Source organism: Bos grunniens, chromosome 2, assembly GCF_055505025.1.
Source record: "Bos grunniens cultivar Pamir isolate PY7600 chromosome 2, Bosgru_T2T1.0, whole genome shotgun sequence".
In the NCBI taxonomy this organism is placed as follows: Eukaryota; Metazoa; Chordata; class Mammalia; order Artiodactyla; family Bovidae; genus Bos; species Bos grunniens.
The window spans coordinates 94,252,998-94,266,186 of record NC_141166.1 but is presented as its reverse complement, the minus strand read 5'-3'; the positions used below and the strand labels follow the sequence as shown (position 1 = coordinate 94,266,186).

The 13,189-nt window shown below is 39.3% G+C and overlaps 1 protein-coding gene across 19 annotated transcripts in view; it reads right to left on the bottom strand.

The window, feature by feature from the left end:
* GALNT13 (polypeptide N-acetylgalactosaminyltransferase 13) overlaps positions 1-12,628 on the bottom strand; it is a 943,716-nt gene extending 931,088 nt beyond the window's left edge. For 4 of the 19 annotated variants that reach the window (XM_086368825.1, XM_086368835.1, XM_086368819.1 and 1 more), the window contains exon 1: positions 12,292-12,625. The gene's annotated coding sequence lies outside the window, so the exon portion shown is untranslated. Of the gene's footprint in view, positions 1-12,291 lie in introns of all 19 variants that reach the window. The other 15 variants (XM_086368942.1, XM_086368915.1, XM_086368967.1 and 12 more) reach the window with 9 other exon arrangements.
* Positions 12,629-13,189: the final 561 nt, after the last annotated feature.

Here is a 13,189-nt window from a genome sequence, read left to right as displayed (position 1 = left end):
AATGTGTCTTCTTTAATTTCTTTCATCAAAGTCTGATAATTTTCAGTGTGTAGATCTTTAACCTCCTTGATTAAAGTTAGTCCTAAGTATTTTTCATTATTTTTGATGCTACTATGAATGGAATTATTTTATTTTTCAGATGTTTCATTGTTAGTGTATAGAAACATAATTGACTTCTGTATGTTTGCAACTTCACTGAATTTATTAGTTCTAACAGCTATTGTGGAGTTTTTAGGATTTTCTTGATGCAAGATCATATCATTTGCAAACCAAAGCAGTTTTAAGTCTTTCTTTCCAATTTGAATGCCTTTTATTTCTTTTTCTTCCTAACTGCCTTGACTTGCACTGCCGTGACTATGTTGCATAGAAGAAGTGATAGTACTCTTACTTGTCTCTCTTATCATAGAGGGTAAGCTTTCAGCCTTTCACCATTAGTTATGATCTTAGCTGAGAGTCTGTCATATATCAGGGGCTTCCCTGATAGCTCAGTTGGTAAAGAATATGCCTGCAATGCAGGGAATCTGGGTTTGATCCCTGTTTTGGGAAGATCCCCTGGGGAAGGGAACGGCTACCCATTCCAGTTTTCTGGGCTGGAGAATTCCGTGGACTGTGTAGTCCATGGATTCACAAAGAGTTGGACACTCTGAGCTACTTTCAATCTGTCATATAAGGCATTTACTGTATGTAGGTACAGCTATTGGATAAAATGTTCTGTATATGTCTATTAGGTTTATTGGTCTAAAATATAGTTCAATTCTAATATTTTCTTGTTGGTTTTCTGACTGGATGATCTGTCCACTGATGAAAGTAGGAGACTGAAGTTCATTACTTTTATTATATTGTGTATTTCTCCCCTCAGAGATGTTAGCATTTGCTTAATATATTCAGGTGCTCCAGTGTTGGATGCATATATATTTTCATTATTATATCTGCTTAATGAATAGACCACTTTATCATTATATATTGACTTGGTCTCTTGTTTCTGTTTTTGGCTTAAAGTCTATTTTGTCTGATATAAGTATAGTTATCCCAGCTCTCTTTTGGTTTCTACTTGCATGGAATATCTTTTTCCATCACTTCACTTGAAGTACACATGTGTCCTTAAAAGCTGAAGTTAGTCTCTTGTAGGCTTCAGGAGAAATATCAACAACTACACATGATACAACTCTAATGGCAGAGAGTGAAGATGAACTAAAGAGTCTCTTGATGACAGTGAAATAAGAGTGAAAAATCTGATTTGAAACTCAACACTAAAATACTAAGATCATGGCATGTAGTCCCATCACTTTGAGGCAAACAGAAGGAAAGAGTGGAAACAATGACAGATTTTATTTTCTTGGGCTTCAAGATCACTGCAGACAGTGAGTGACTGCAGCCTTGAAATTAAAAGATACTTACTCCTTGGAAGAAAAGCTATGGCAAACCTAGACAGCATATTAAAAAGCAGAGACACCACTTTGCCAACAAAGGTCCATATAGTCAAAGCTATGTTTTTCCAGTGGTCATGTATGGATAGAAGAGCTGGATGATAAAGAAGGCTGAGCACCAAAGAATTGATGCTCTCAAATTGTGGTGCTGGAGAAGACTTTTGAGAGCCCCCTGGATTGCAAGGAGATCTAGCCAGTTAATCCTAAAGGAAATCAACCCTCAATATTCATTGGAAGGACTGATACTGAAACTGAAGCTTCAGTAATTAGGGCACCTGATGTGAAGAGCCAACTCACTGGAAACAACCCTGATGCCAGGAAAGATTGAAGGCAAAAGGAGAAGGGGCAGCAGGGAATGAGATGGTTAGATAGCATCACTGACTCAGTGGACATGAATCTGAGCAAACTCCGGAAGATAGTAGAGGACAGTGAAGCCTGGTGTGTTGCAGTTTGTGGAGTCACGAGGAGTAAGACACAACTTAGTGACTGAACAACAATCTCTATAAAAATTCCAAAGACATTTTTCACAGAAAAATATATTCTAGATACCTTAATGAACAAAACAAAAGGGGTCCTTTCCGTCAAGGAGCACAGAGTGCAGACACTAAGTAAGTAAACAGACAGTGTAAGTCTCATAAGAACTACAAGGAAAGAACTATGATTAAAAAAAAAATAGGGAAATATTTATATTGGTTAGTCAAAGAACATGTCTAAATTGTGGAAGAACAGAAATGAAAAATGAGAACCAATCTTATCAAGAGTACAAAGTATGTGTGTTGGGAAGGTATCTGGAAACAGAGAAGATCCATTCAACAACAACAAAAAACATATGACTGCAGAATTATGTTTTCTCATGACTGTACTCATTTTCTTCAGAAATTATTTAAAAATGGTGTATCCTTTTCAGTATATCATATCAAATATTTCAGATTATCTATATGTTTCATTACTAGTGATGTGTACCTTGATCACATCATTAAGTTGCTGTGTGCGGGCTGACTTCTATGCACATTTACTACTTTCCCTCTGTACTTGATAGTTATCTTGATGGAGATACTTGGAGATGATACAAATCCCATTTGATCTTTGCCCACTAATTTCAACATCCATTGGCAGATCTTGTCTGCAGTATCTATTACTGTGGTACTTGCCCAATGGTTATTTTCTATTTTTCTTTTTTCCTACATTCACTAATTGAAATTCTATTCCAAGGAAATGCTCTTAACTCCCATTTACTCAATCATCTATATTAATAAGGATTCATGGAAATTTATTTTAGGGGTTAAAATTCAATACTGTCATTAGCTTTTTGTTGATCAAACTGTTCCATGTTTGGCCACTAGACCGCCCAGTTTTGCCTCCTTGTGTTGTTTTGACAAATCTCTATCTTTTTGAGCATTTCCTTGTTATCTGGATCCACAAAGGTTTCAAGGCTTATATTTTTACTGTTCTAGACCTGAAACCAACCACTTTGCTTAGAATCTCTGGTTCCTTTTATTAGACAATAAAAGTAATATGTAATTCAGAGTGCATATTAGATTCACCCGTGGGCCTTTGAAACCACAGAAGGTCTATCGAATCTGAACTTCTGAAGATGCAGCCTGCTGCTGCTGCTGCTGCTGCTGCTGTGTCGCTTCAGTCATGTCTGACTCTCTGCAACCCCAGAGACGGCAGCCCACCAGGATCCCCCGTCCCTGGGATTCTCCAGGCAAGAACATTGGAGTGGGTTGCCATTTCCTTCTCCAATGCATGAAAGTGAAAAGTGAAAGTGAAGTCACTCAGTCGTGTCTGACTCTTAGAGACCCCATGGACTGCAGCCCACCAGGCTCCTCCGTCCATGGGATTTTCCAGGCAAGAGTACTGGAGTGGGGTGCCATTGCCTTCTCCAGAAGATGCAGCCTACATACCTGAATTTTTAAAAAGCTACATAGGTAAGCATGTGCATTTTCCTGGTTGACAGTCATGATCCTGAATGGCATGGGAAATGTCTGCAATTTTTATAACATGATAAAAATGAAGGTGAAAATCTTTATAGACATCCATCTACTACCACTAGCCCACTGCTAGACAATCCTCTAAAACAAACCAGTTATCTCATTTCCCAGACTCTCCCAGTCTCTTATCCAGATCAGCTATCACCTTCCTTTTACCTAGAATTAAAACCTTGGCAGAGAAGACTAGTTGTAGAGAAAAATGCCAAGAATCTAGGAGAATAATTACTAAATTTTTAAAAAATAAAGAATTAAGAAAATAGTAGAAGATACAATTAAACCTTATAAGAAGACAAGTTGTTTATTTGTGGGAAGAAAATAAAAGATCCCCACCTAAATACTATGCACAAGAGAACTGGAAGAGTCAAGGGAATCCATTAGTATTTTTGTGGGCCCTGAATTTGACCCTTTTAATGTTCTTCTCTGGATATGAATAAAGAATGGAATTCATGTCTAAATATTTAGATTATTTAACAACTTCTCAAACATAAAAAGGACTTAATGAATAGCAATTCTATCATATTTTTCTAATATGTTCTCACTTCCCAAAATGGCTATTTCACATTTCTCCTATCTCAAATATCATATGTACACCCATATCCATCTGAGGCTCCCTCTTTATATTCCATTGAGAAAACAGAAGCAACTAGACAGGAAATCCCTCCTCTGCCCACCACCTAACTTGCAATCTACCCAAAGCTATATTCACACTTCTCTTTTCACCTTATTACTATGAGTAAAGCATCTCTTGGAGAAGACTCTTGAGAGTCCCTTGGACTGCAAGAAGATTCAACCAGTCCATTCTGAAGGAGATCAGCCCTGGGTGTTCTTTGGAAGGAATGATGCTAAAGCTGAAACTCCAGTACTTTGGCCACCTCATGCGAAGAGTTGACTCATTGGAAAAGACTCTGATGCTGGGAGGGATTGTGGGCAGGATGAGAAGGGGACAACAGAGGATGAGATGGCTAGATGGCATCACTGACTCGATGGACGTGAGTCTGAGTGAACTCTGGGAGATGGTGATGGACAGGGAGGCCTGGCATGCTGCAATTCATGGGGTCGCAAAGAGTCGGACACGACTGAGCGACTGAACTGAACTGAACTGAACTGAAAGCATCCCTATTTCTATGAAAGGCTAACACTCATCCTTTTCCATCTCCCAACTACTGCAAATTCTCTATCTCCTGATTGATAAGGTCTCTACCTTCAGACCCTTCACCCCCTAATTCATTCAACCAAATTAATTATCCAGTAAAGTAATTCACTCTCATTCTAGAGATAGTTCCTGAGGATTTATTATATTTTAAGTACTGAGAAGTCATGGTCCAGAAAAGCATAATAGCTATATTAAACAGGTCAAGTATAAATTTTGAAGACATATATGTAAACAGATACTTAAGACACCAAGCTCTAAATATGATAATAATGGGACATTTCTAGTCAGAAGCATTATCAAGGAATGAGAATATTGCCCTTCCTACCCTAATTCAAGTCATATCATTTATTTGGACTAGAATGCAATGGATTCATGATTAGTCTTTTTCTCCTAGGCATCCCAACACCACAGTTCTTTCTGTATGTAGTAACCAGAGTGATTCCTCAGAAATAAACTTAGTCATGCAATCGCCATGGGCCTTTTGTAGATGCAGGCAGAGATCCTTAATGTGCCTACCAGGGTTCACAGTGGCTTGGCACTTGAACATCTATTTAATCTCTTTCCACTCTTCCAGCATACATTCTCACCAAAAAATTAGCTCTTTTAATTTCTCAGACACTTATTTTTCCTCTTACCATTGAACCCTTGAACATAAATTAATATTCTTTTTGTCTCTGGATCATCTGGATCCCTTTTGTCCAGCTAACTCCTAATTGATATTTAGGTTACTTGGAGCAGCAAAGGTTCCTTAACTCATTGTAGTTATACTACACTGGGCACCAGCACTAAGTGATCCCATAGAATCACATATTGATCGTAGCACACATCACATGGTATTACAACTTTATATTCATTACTTTATATTGATGAAAAGCCACCTTTTTTCACCAAATGAGATTCTAAGAAACATCTTTCTGACCATTGTTGTCTTATATGTTAGTTTTTGGTACCTATTGCTAACTAAATGGATGATCAGGGTTGTTCATTTTATGCTGGCTGTGAACGGTTGGGTAAATATTTTCTAAGAATTATGTGGATAAAGGAGGAAGACTTCCAGAGATAAGGGGCTAGCAAGTATAAAGCATCAAAGCCTGAAACAGCAACTCATGTTCAAGGAACTGCAAAGGATTCCCTGCTAATGGAGCAGAGGGGGCTGGGCCAGAGAAGTGGGGGCATTCAGCTGTAAAGAAGATAGACCAGGAAAAAAAAGATCTACTGAGCAGCTTACACTTTAGAGTGAATCTTATGGGAAGTCATGAAGGGTTTAAACCCCTCTGATTTTGCTTATGAAGAAAAGATAGTGTACAAACTGGGGCTACAATCCCTTTCCCAAAATCCAACCTGGAAATGGACCAGAAAGATTGAAAGCTCAGTGTATCTTAGGGTGATACCTGGCATTTAACCATAACATTTAGAAACCCCTAGGTCTTGGGGTGGGGTGATAAAAGATCTGTACTTTTAAGAGAAGGCCAAAAGACATGAGACTAGGAAGATGTGGGTCAAGGAGTGGATAGCCATGGAAAAGCATTGTACGTGTATAATTGACCCCTGAACAACACGTTTGACCTGGGCAGGTCCACATATACGTGCGTCTTGTTCCATAGTAGACGCTACAGTACTTCATGATCCATGGTGGGTGGGATCTGCTGATGCAGAGGAACAGAGGATTTGGAAGAACTGCAGATACAATGGATTTTTCACTGAGGGGAGGGTCAGCTAACTCCAAAACTGATGAAGGGTCAACCGAACATTTCTTTTCCAACATTGCCCTAGACTGATTATTGACCAGGATTACTGGGTAGGAAATTAACATTCTGAGCATAGCATCTGCTAGAGGCAGCAGAATCATAATCTTCTAACAGGATGAACGAAGAAGTCAACAGCACAAAGAAGCATCTGACCATCCTGGACCCTGACTTTTTACAAATCATGGAAAACTACACAGATGTGATTGTCCCTGGATAACACAGCAAGGACTGGAGCAGAAGTTCCCTGGGAGTGAGTGGAGGTGAGGAATTGGGAGAAGAGATGGGATGGTTTGAAATGAGATTCTAACTCTAGAAATGCTCATCCATTATAAGGCCCTCATCCCCAAAACCTGCAACTCTTCTGGAGGAAAAGAGTCCAAGCCCAGGCTTTTACTTTCTTCCCCTGAAGTTACCTTTATTAGCAAGAAGTAGCTGAAAAGATGTCCAGTCATTACAAAAGTCTGAAACAGAGGTGGCAGAACTATGGAACAGAGAAAAGTCAACATATAGGAAAACCATTTGTTTTCAGAGAGCTGGGAAAGGTATGGGCAGGATAAAGAAGGAACATGAAGCAAGAAAACAAACAATTGGTGATGGTGAGCTTGGGAAATACAGTCACTGAAGTAAGGAAATCAATGGATGTGTTTAAAAAGATTTAGTAACTTAATAGACCTAAAGATGATTTCCTAAGATGGAAGATTAGGACAAGGAACTCTTGAAAATGAAATGAGCAAAAGATAGAGGGAGGAAGTATGGCAATAAAATGGATGAGGATTAAGTGAAAAATGTCAACATTAAAAGAATTCCAGAGTAAGAATAAACAGAATTATTTGAAGATAATGAAAAAAAAAATTCCCTAGAAGTAGAGAAAAATAAAAAAAAACTTAGATTGAAAATAATGCAGTGTTATAAATATCCTCTAGAAAACAGAACTTAAAGCAACACTCACAGGCTGAAGAGTTTTTGGAAACTGCAATTCAAGGGTGGCAAAAATGAGTGAAAAAGGGAAGTGAAGAAAGAGGGAAAGCAGATACAAGGTGGTGTTTTTCCAAGTTCGCCACAGCTTTGCAAATATAAATCACAGCTTGGTGCTCGGTTATATATATTGTACTCCAGACAAGTGAGCATCTCAGAGAACAGGATTTATCTGCCAACTCCTCCGGCTTTCTGACTTCATTGCCTCACAAGGCATAAACTTCCCTGAACTTCTGACTTGTGTTATGTACCCCTCCTACCCTCCAACCAGGCTGCCTACACTTCTGTACTTACTCTGAGATTATAGGTAGTGGGAAAACTCATAGCCTCCCTGAGTCCCATCAGGTCAACCCTGATCAAGAAAGCCACAGCAGTGGGCATAATCAAGGCTGTATGGAAGTTCTGGACTTTGTTCAGGAAGGTTGAGAGAGCCATCAGGCTTAGTGGAGTCCAGGATCTTCCTTAGGTAAGTAGCCAAAAACTGAACAGGAGGGGCCAAGCAATTGTGGGAAGATCCATAAACTGGATCCAGTAGAAATGGATAGAAGACATACTCTCTGCCGCATTAACACCAACAAATAAAATAGTACAGTTATTTTTAAAACAGCCAAAAATGCATTCTTTGGTGTTTACCCAAAGAAGCTGAAAACTTATATATACATAAAAGCCTCCACATGGATGTATATAGCAATTTTATCTATAATAATTGCCAGAACTTGTGAGCAATCAAGATGTTCTTCAGTAGGTGAGTGAATAAGTAAACTGTGGTCCTTCCAGACAATGAAAAATTACTCAATGCCAAAAAGAAATGAGTTTTCAAGCCATGAAAAGAAATGGAGGATAGTTATATGCATCTTACTAAGTGAAAGCCAATCTAAAATGGCTACTATTGTATGATTCCAACTATATGTATAGCACTAAGAGTGAGCCCTAACATAAACTATGGACTTAGGATGCTGCTGCTGCTAAGTCGCTTCAGTCGTGTCCGACTCTGTGCGACCCTAGACGGCAGCCCACCAGGATCCCCCGTCCCTAGGAGTCTCCAGGCAAGAACACTGGAGTGGGTTGCCATTTCCTTCTCCAATGCATAAAAGTGAAAAGTGAAAAGTGAAATTGAAGTCACTCAGTCGTGTTTGACTCTTCGTGACCCTGTGGACTGCAGCCTACCAGGCTCCTCCAACCATGGGATTTTCCAGGCAAGAGTACTGGAGTGGGGTGCCATGGACTTAGGGTGACTCGGGTTCAATCCTGGGTCAGGAAGATCCCCTGGAGAAGGAAATGGCAACCCACTCCAATACTCCTGATGATTTGGGAGAATGGCATTGAAACATGTATAATATCATATAAGAAATGAATCGCCAGTCCAGGTTCGATACAGGATAGAGGATGCTTGGGGCTGATGCACTGGGATGACCCAGAGGGATGGTATGGGGAGGGAGGTGGGAGGGGGGTTCAGGATGGGGAACACGTGTACACCCGTGGTGGATTCATGTTGATGTATGGCAAAACCAATACAATATTGTAAAGTAATTAGCCCCCAATTAAAATAAATAAATTTAAATTAAAAAAATAAATAAAATTCAAACATAAACACATACACACACACACAAACAAAATCTAAAAGCTTTTAGAGATAAAGCTCACTTAAGAAGGAAAAAAGTGAAAATTTCTCAGTTATGTCCAACTCTTTGTGACCCCATGGACGATACAGCCATGGAATTCTCCAGGCCAGAATACTGGAGTGGGTAAGCGTTTCCCTTCTCCAGGAGATCTTCCAAACCCAGGGATCAAACCCAGGTCTACCACATTGCAGGTGGATTCTTTACCAGCTAAGCCACAAGGGAAGCCCAAGAATACTGGAGTAGGTAGCCTATCCCTTCTCCAGCGGATCTTCCCGACCCAGGAATCAAACCGGGGTCTCCTGCATTGCAGGTGGATTCTTTACCAACTGAACTATCAGGGAAGCCCTTAAGAAGAAAAGTGACACTAAATTTATCATTAACAAAACTAGATTAAAGAGGCTAATGACGTATTCTTTTCATAGCTTGAAAGGAAGAGGACTTTGAATTCACATCTTAGAGTTAACATTTCACTCATAAGTAAAACAAAGATATTCTCTGGTATATTAGGTTTTGGGCAGTTTACAAAGTAACTCCTTTCTGAGAAACAAAAACACATATAGAGGTTGTTCTCTAGCACAAAGAAAGGGTTGTCCAGGAGGAAGAAACAGATTTGGAAAGTAAAACGCAATAGTCGCTCAGTTGTGTCCGACTCTTTGCGACCCTATGGACTGTAGCCTGCTAGGCTCCTCTGTCCATGGAATTCTCCAGGCAAAAATACTGCAGTGGGTTGCCATTTCCTTCTCCATTGGAAAGTACAGGAGTAACTGAATTAATAAAAGTTTTATTTTCTAGATGAGTGATGGTCAAAGGAAAAATAAACACATCCAAAACTCAGGTACCCAACTGACAAAAGAAGTGTGCAGTTAATGAAAGAGGAAACATTGGGTGGTGATATATTTATGGTCTTGATGGTGGTGAGGGTTTCACAGGTATATACTTATTCCCAAACTCATTGAATTATATACACTAAAAATGTACAGCTTTTTAATGTGTTGGTTATGCCTCAATAAAGTGTTTTTTTTTTAAGGGTAGAAATTTTCTGAGGGAAGTGAAAATTTGTTCAGATTCCTTTCTTATTCACTAGACATAGATATTGATAAGCTTTAGAGATTAATAGGGAAAACAAGCGAAAATTTTGATCTGAGTAACTTAGACCAAAAATTTAGTAAGAAGCAAAGGAATCTGATTTGTTCAAAGAAAGAAAGTATGGGAAATAAAATCCGCTCAATAGGATGGAAAAACTAAGTTTTAGGAAAGCATGAATTTCAATAAATATAAATCTATAAAAGTAACTAAATGAGATTAGAAACTCTCAAATTAGGAGGAAAGGACCAGCAGTGCACTGTCTTTAGCAAATATATTAAACCCAAAAGAATACAGAGACTGAAAATAGAAAAGGGGAAATGGTATATTTGTTCAATTGTTTATCTTTATCAGTATGCATTCAGTGGCTATTTAAAAAATTCAATACTATGTCCGAAGTTCAAGCTTCCAATAGATCACCTACTTCTTTGGGATTTCTTTCCTCGGAAGATTTTAGATTTTTTTTTAAATTAACAAATAACATATGTTGAGATTTATTAATTAATATTGCAGAGCCTGATGCTACAGATGTCTAATATATATCATATGGAGACCAAATGTTCAAACAACACTGGAGTAAACTCAGCTGGGCAGAAAACTATTTCACTTCTCCTTTGCCCGGCATCTGTTTTTCTCTCCCCAAAGGCAAATTAAGAATGAGTAATAATAATAATAGCAATAATAATCTCTTTTGCTCCTCAAAGGCAAATTAAAAATGAGTAATCATCACGTCTGTTTATCGACCACATGCTCTTAACATGAGCCAGGTGTTACCCTAAGTCTGCTAATGTGTATTAACTCATTTACTCTGCACAGTAACCCTGTGAGACAGATACTGTTATTCTCCCAGTTTTATAGATGAAGGAGTCAAGGCACTAAGGCATTAATATCACAAAGCTAATAAGTAAAGCAGCTGTGACTGGAATATAAACAATTAGTCTCCAGAGCTCATGCACATCCCGGCTGTTAATGAATTAACAAAGGTTGCTCTTATTCTCATCTGTAGCCCTCTCAAATGGCGACTGTTTATCCTTCCACCGACTTAGCTCATTATGCCTCAAAGAGGTGTAGGTATTCTTCACACCCCTCATTGTTGCTTCCAAGCAACTGACACTCCTTCCCAAAAAACCCACTTTTAAGTTCAAAACATCAGTCTTTACCATAAGCTACTTTGCTTTGTGGCAATCAACCCCATACTCGGTCCTCCTCCTTTCCTTGAACACTGAGCACCTGGATCACGCCATTCTTAAAACTACTACCCTGGCGATGGGTTTTAGCATTCTCAGTGTCTGCACAGATAACCCTCCAATTCCCTGGCCTCTCAGTTCAGCTAGCCCTGATTCCTCCAACCACCCAGTTCCCACAATACCTCAGCCCCTCTCACCCTAGCTCATGCAGTAGGTCGTGCATATATTAACCATAACTGTACCTCCTCCATTATCTCCTATTCAAGCAACCTGCTCTCTGACCACAGCCTCTTAGCTTTCCAACACACTAATTTTAGTACCCAGAGTCCAATTACTCTTCATCTTCACTGGGACCTGATTTATTTGACTGACCACCTATTCTTGCTCCTACATTTCCTTCCTGTTTTAGCTTCTCTCTTACCAATGTTAGATTAAATGCTTCATCATTATCAACACTTCGTATTCACCCAGGAAACTCGGGCTCTCACCTCATTTTGTTGTTATGTGTTTGGCAAGCCCTCAACCCTGGTAAAAATCAACTTACTTCATTTATAAATTCACTTACTTCATGTTCTCTGCACCTGTACTGGTATAGACGACAGTGACTAGTGAAAAATATACAACCACACGAGCTACCATAAACTTAATTCATAGCCATTAATATCATCTAGTCCTGGTCCATTCTCACTCCCTGTCTCCTAGAGTTATATTATTCTTTTGCCTCAGACATCTGACACATTGCACTCTCTGGCTTTCTATTAATATTTCATTAACACAAAACAAAAATAATCTGAAGAGAAGTTCCACTGTTTCTTGAAAGCCCCCTGAATCTGTACTCATACATTCTGTCTTCTCTCCTAGGACCTATGGATGACCTGCTTCGGCGCCAAGCTACAGTCACTCCCTTTATTTTTGTACCAGATCCCAGTGCCTCTTCCATATGCAAAGACATTCTTTTTGAAATTTCTCCTTTGTTCTGTCTCAGCAGTTTCTTCCTTTCTGTGGGATCATTCCCACGAACATACAAACATACTTTAATATCTCCTATCAAAAGAGAGAGAAAGCAAGGAAGGGGAAAGGGAGAGAGATTTTTCATTCTTACCTCTCCAACAAGTCTGTGTGTCCAGCAGTGACCTCCTTGTTGCTATATAACGTACACCAGCCAAGGCTCTGTTCTGGGCAGTGTCTGACTAGTAACTACTCTCTTTCTTGAAACATTTTCTTGGGCTAAAACCTGTAATGCAGCTCTCTCTCCCATTTGCTACTTCACTGACCACATTATCTTTGTTTCCTTTGCTAATACACTCTACCTTCTTTCGCTTCTAAACCAGTGCCTCTCAATTCTCAATGCACATAAGAATCACCTGGTAAGTTTTTAAAATACGCTGATGCCCAGGCTTCATCTCGACTAATTAAATCAGAATCTCAAAGGGCAAGGTAACCGGCTTAGGAAATTTTGTTAAAGGTTTCCCAGGTGATTCCAATGTGTAGCCAGGCTGAGAACTACAGCTGTAAATACTGGTGTGCCCCAGGGCTCCATCTCAGACCTTGACTGTTTTCTATCTATACTTCCCTAGGTGATCTCATCCAACCTCCTGACTTCAAATACCATCAGTGCCTGGTGGCTTCTAAATTTATATCTGCAGCTCAAACCTTTCCTCTGAAACTTGGAATTCTGTATATGACTCCCTGTTGCCATCTACATGTGGATGTAAAATATTTTTCCCAAAGTGACGTGTCCTGCACTCATCCCTGTCTAAGTAACTAGCAATTCCATCTGTCCAGTTACATGGACTCACACAGAGGTAAATGTTATCTTGGAGTCATCATTTATGCCTCTCTCTCTTCTATCTCCAAATTGTCAGCCAATTCTGTTTCAGAATAAATCTAGATATGGTTACTTTTCTCACCACTCTCCATGTTAAACTCTGTTAGCCCTTATCTTCTTTTACTGCACTGTTGTCTTAATTTATAGCTGGTCTTCTTGATTCTACCCTTGC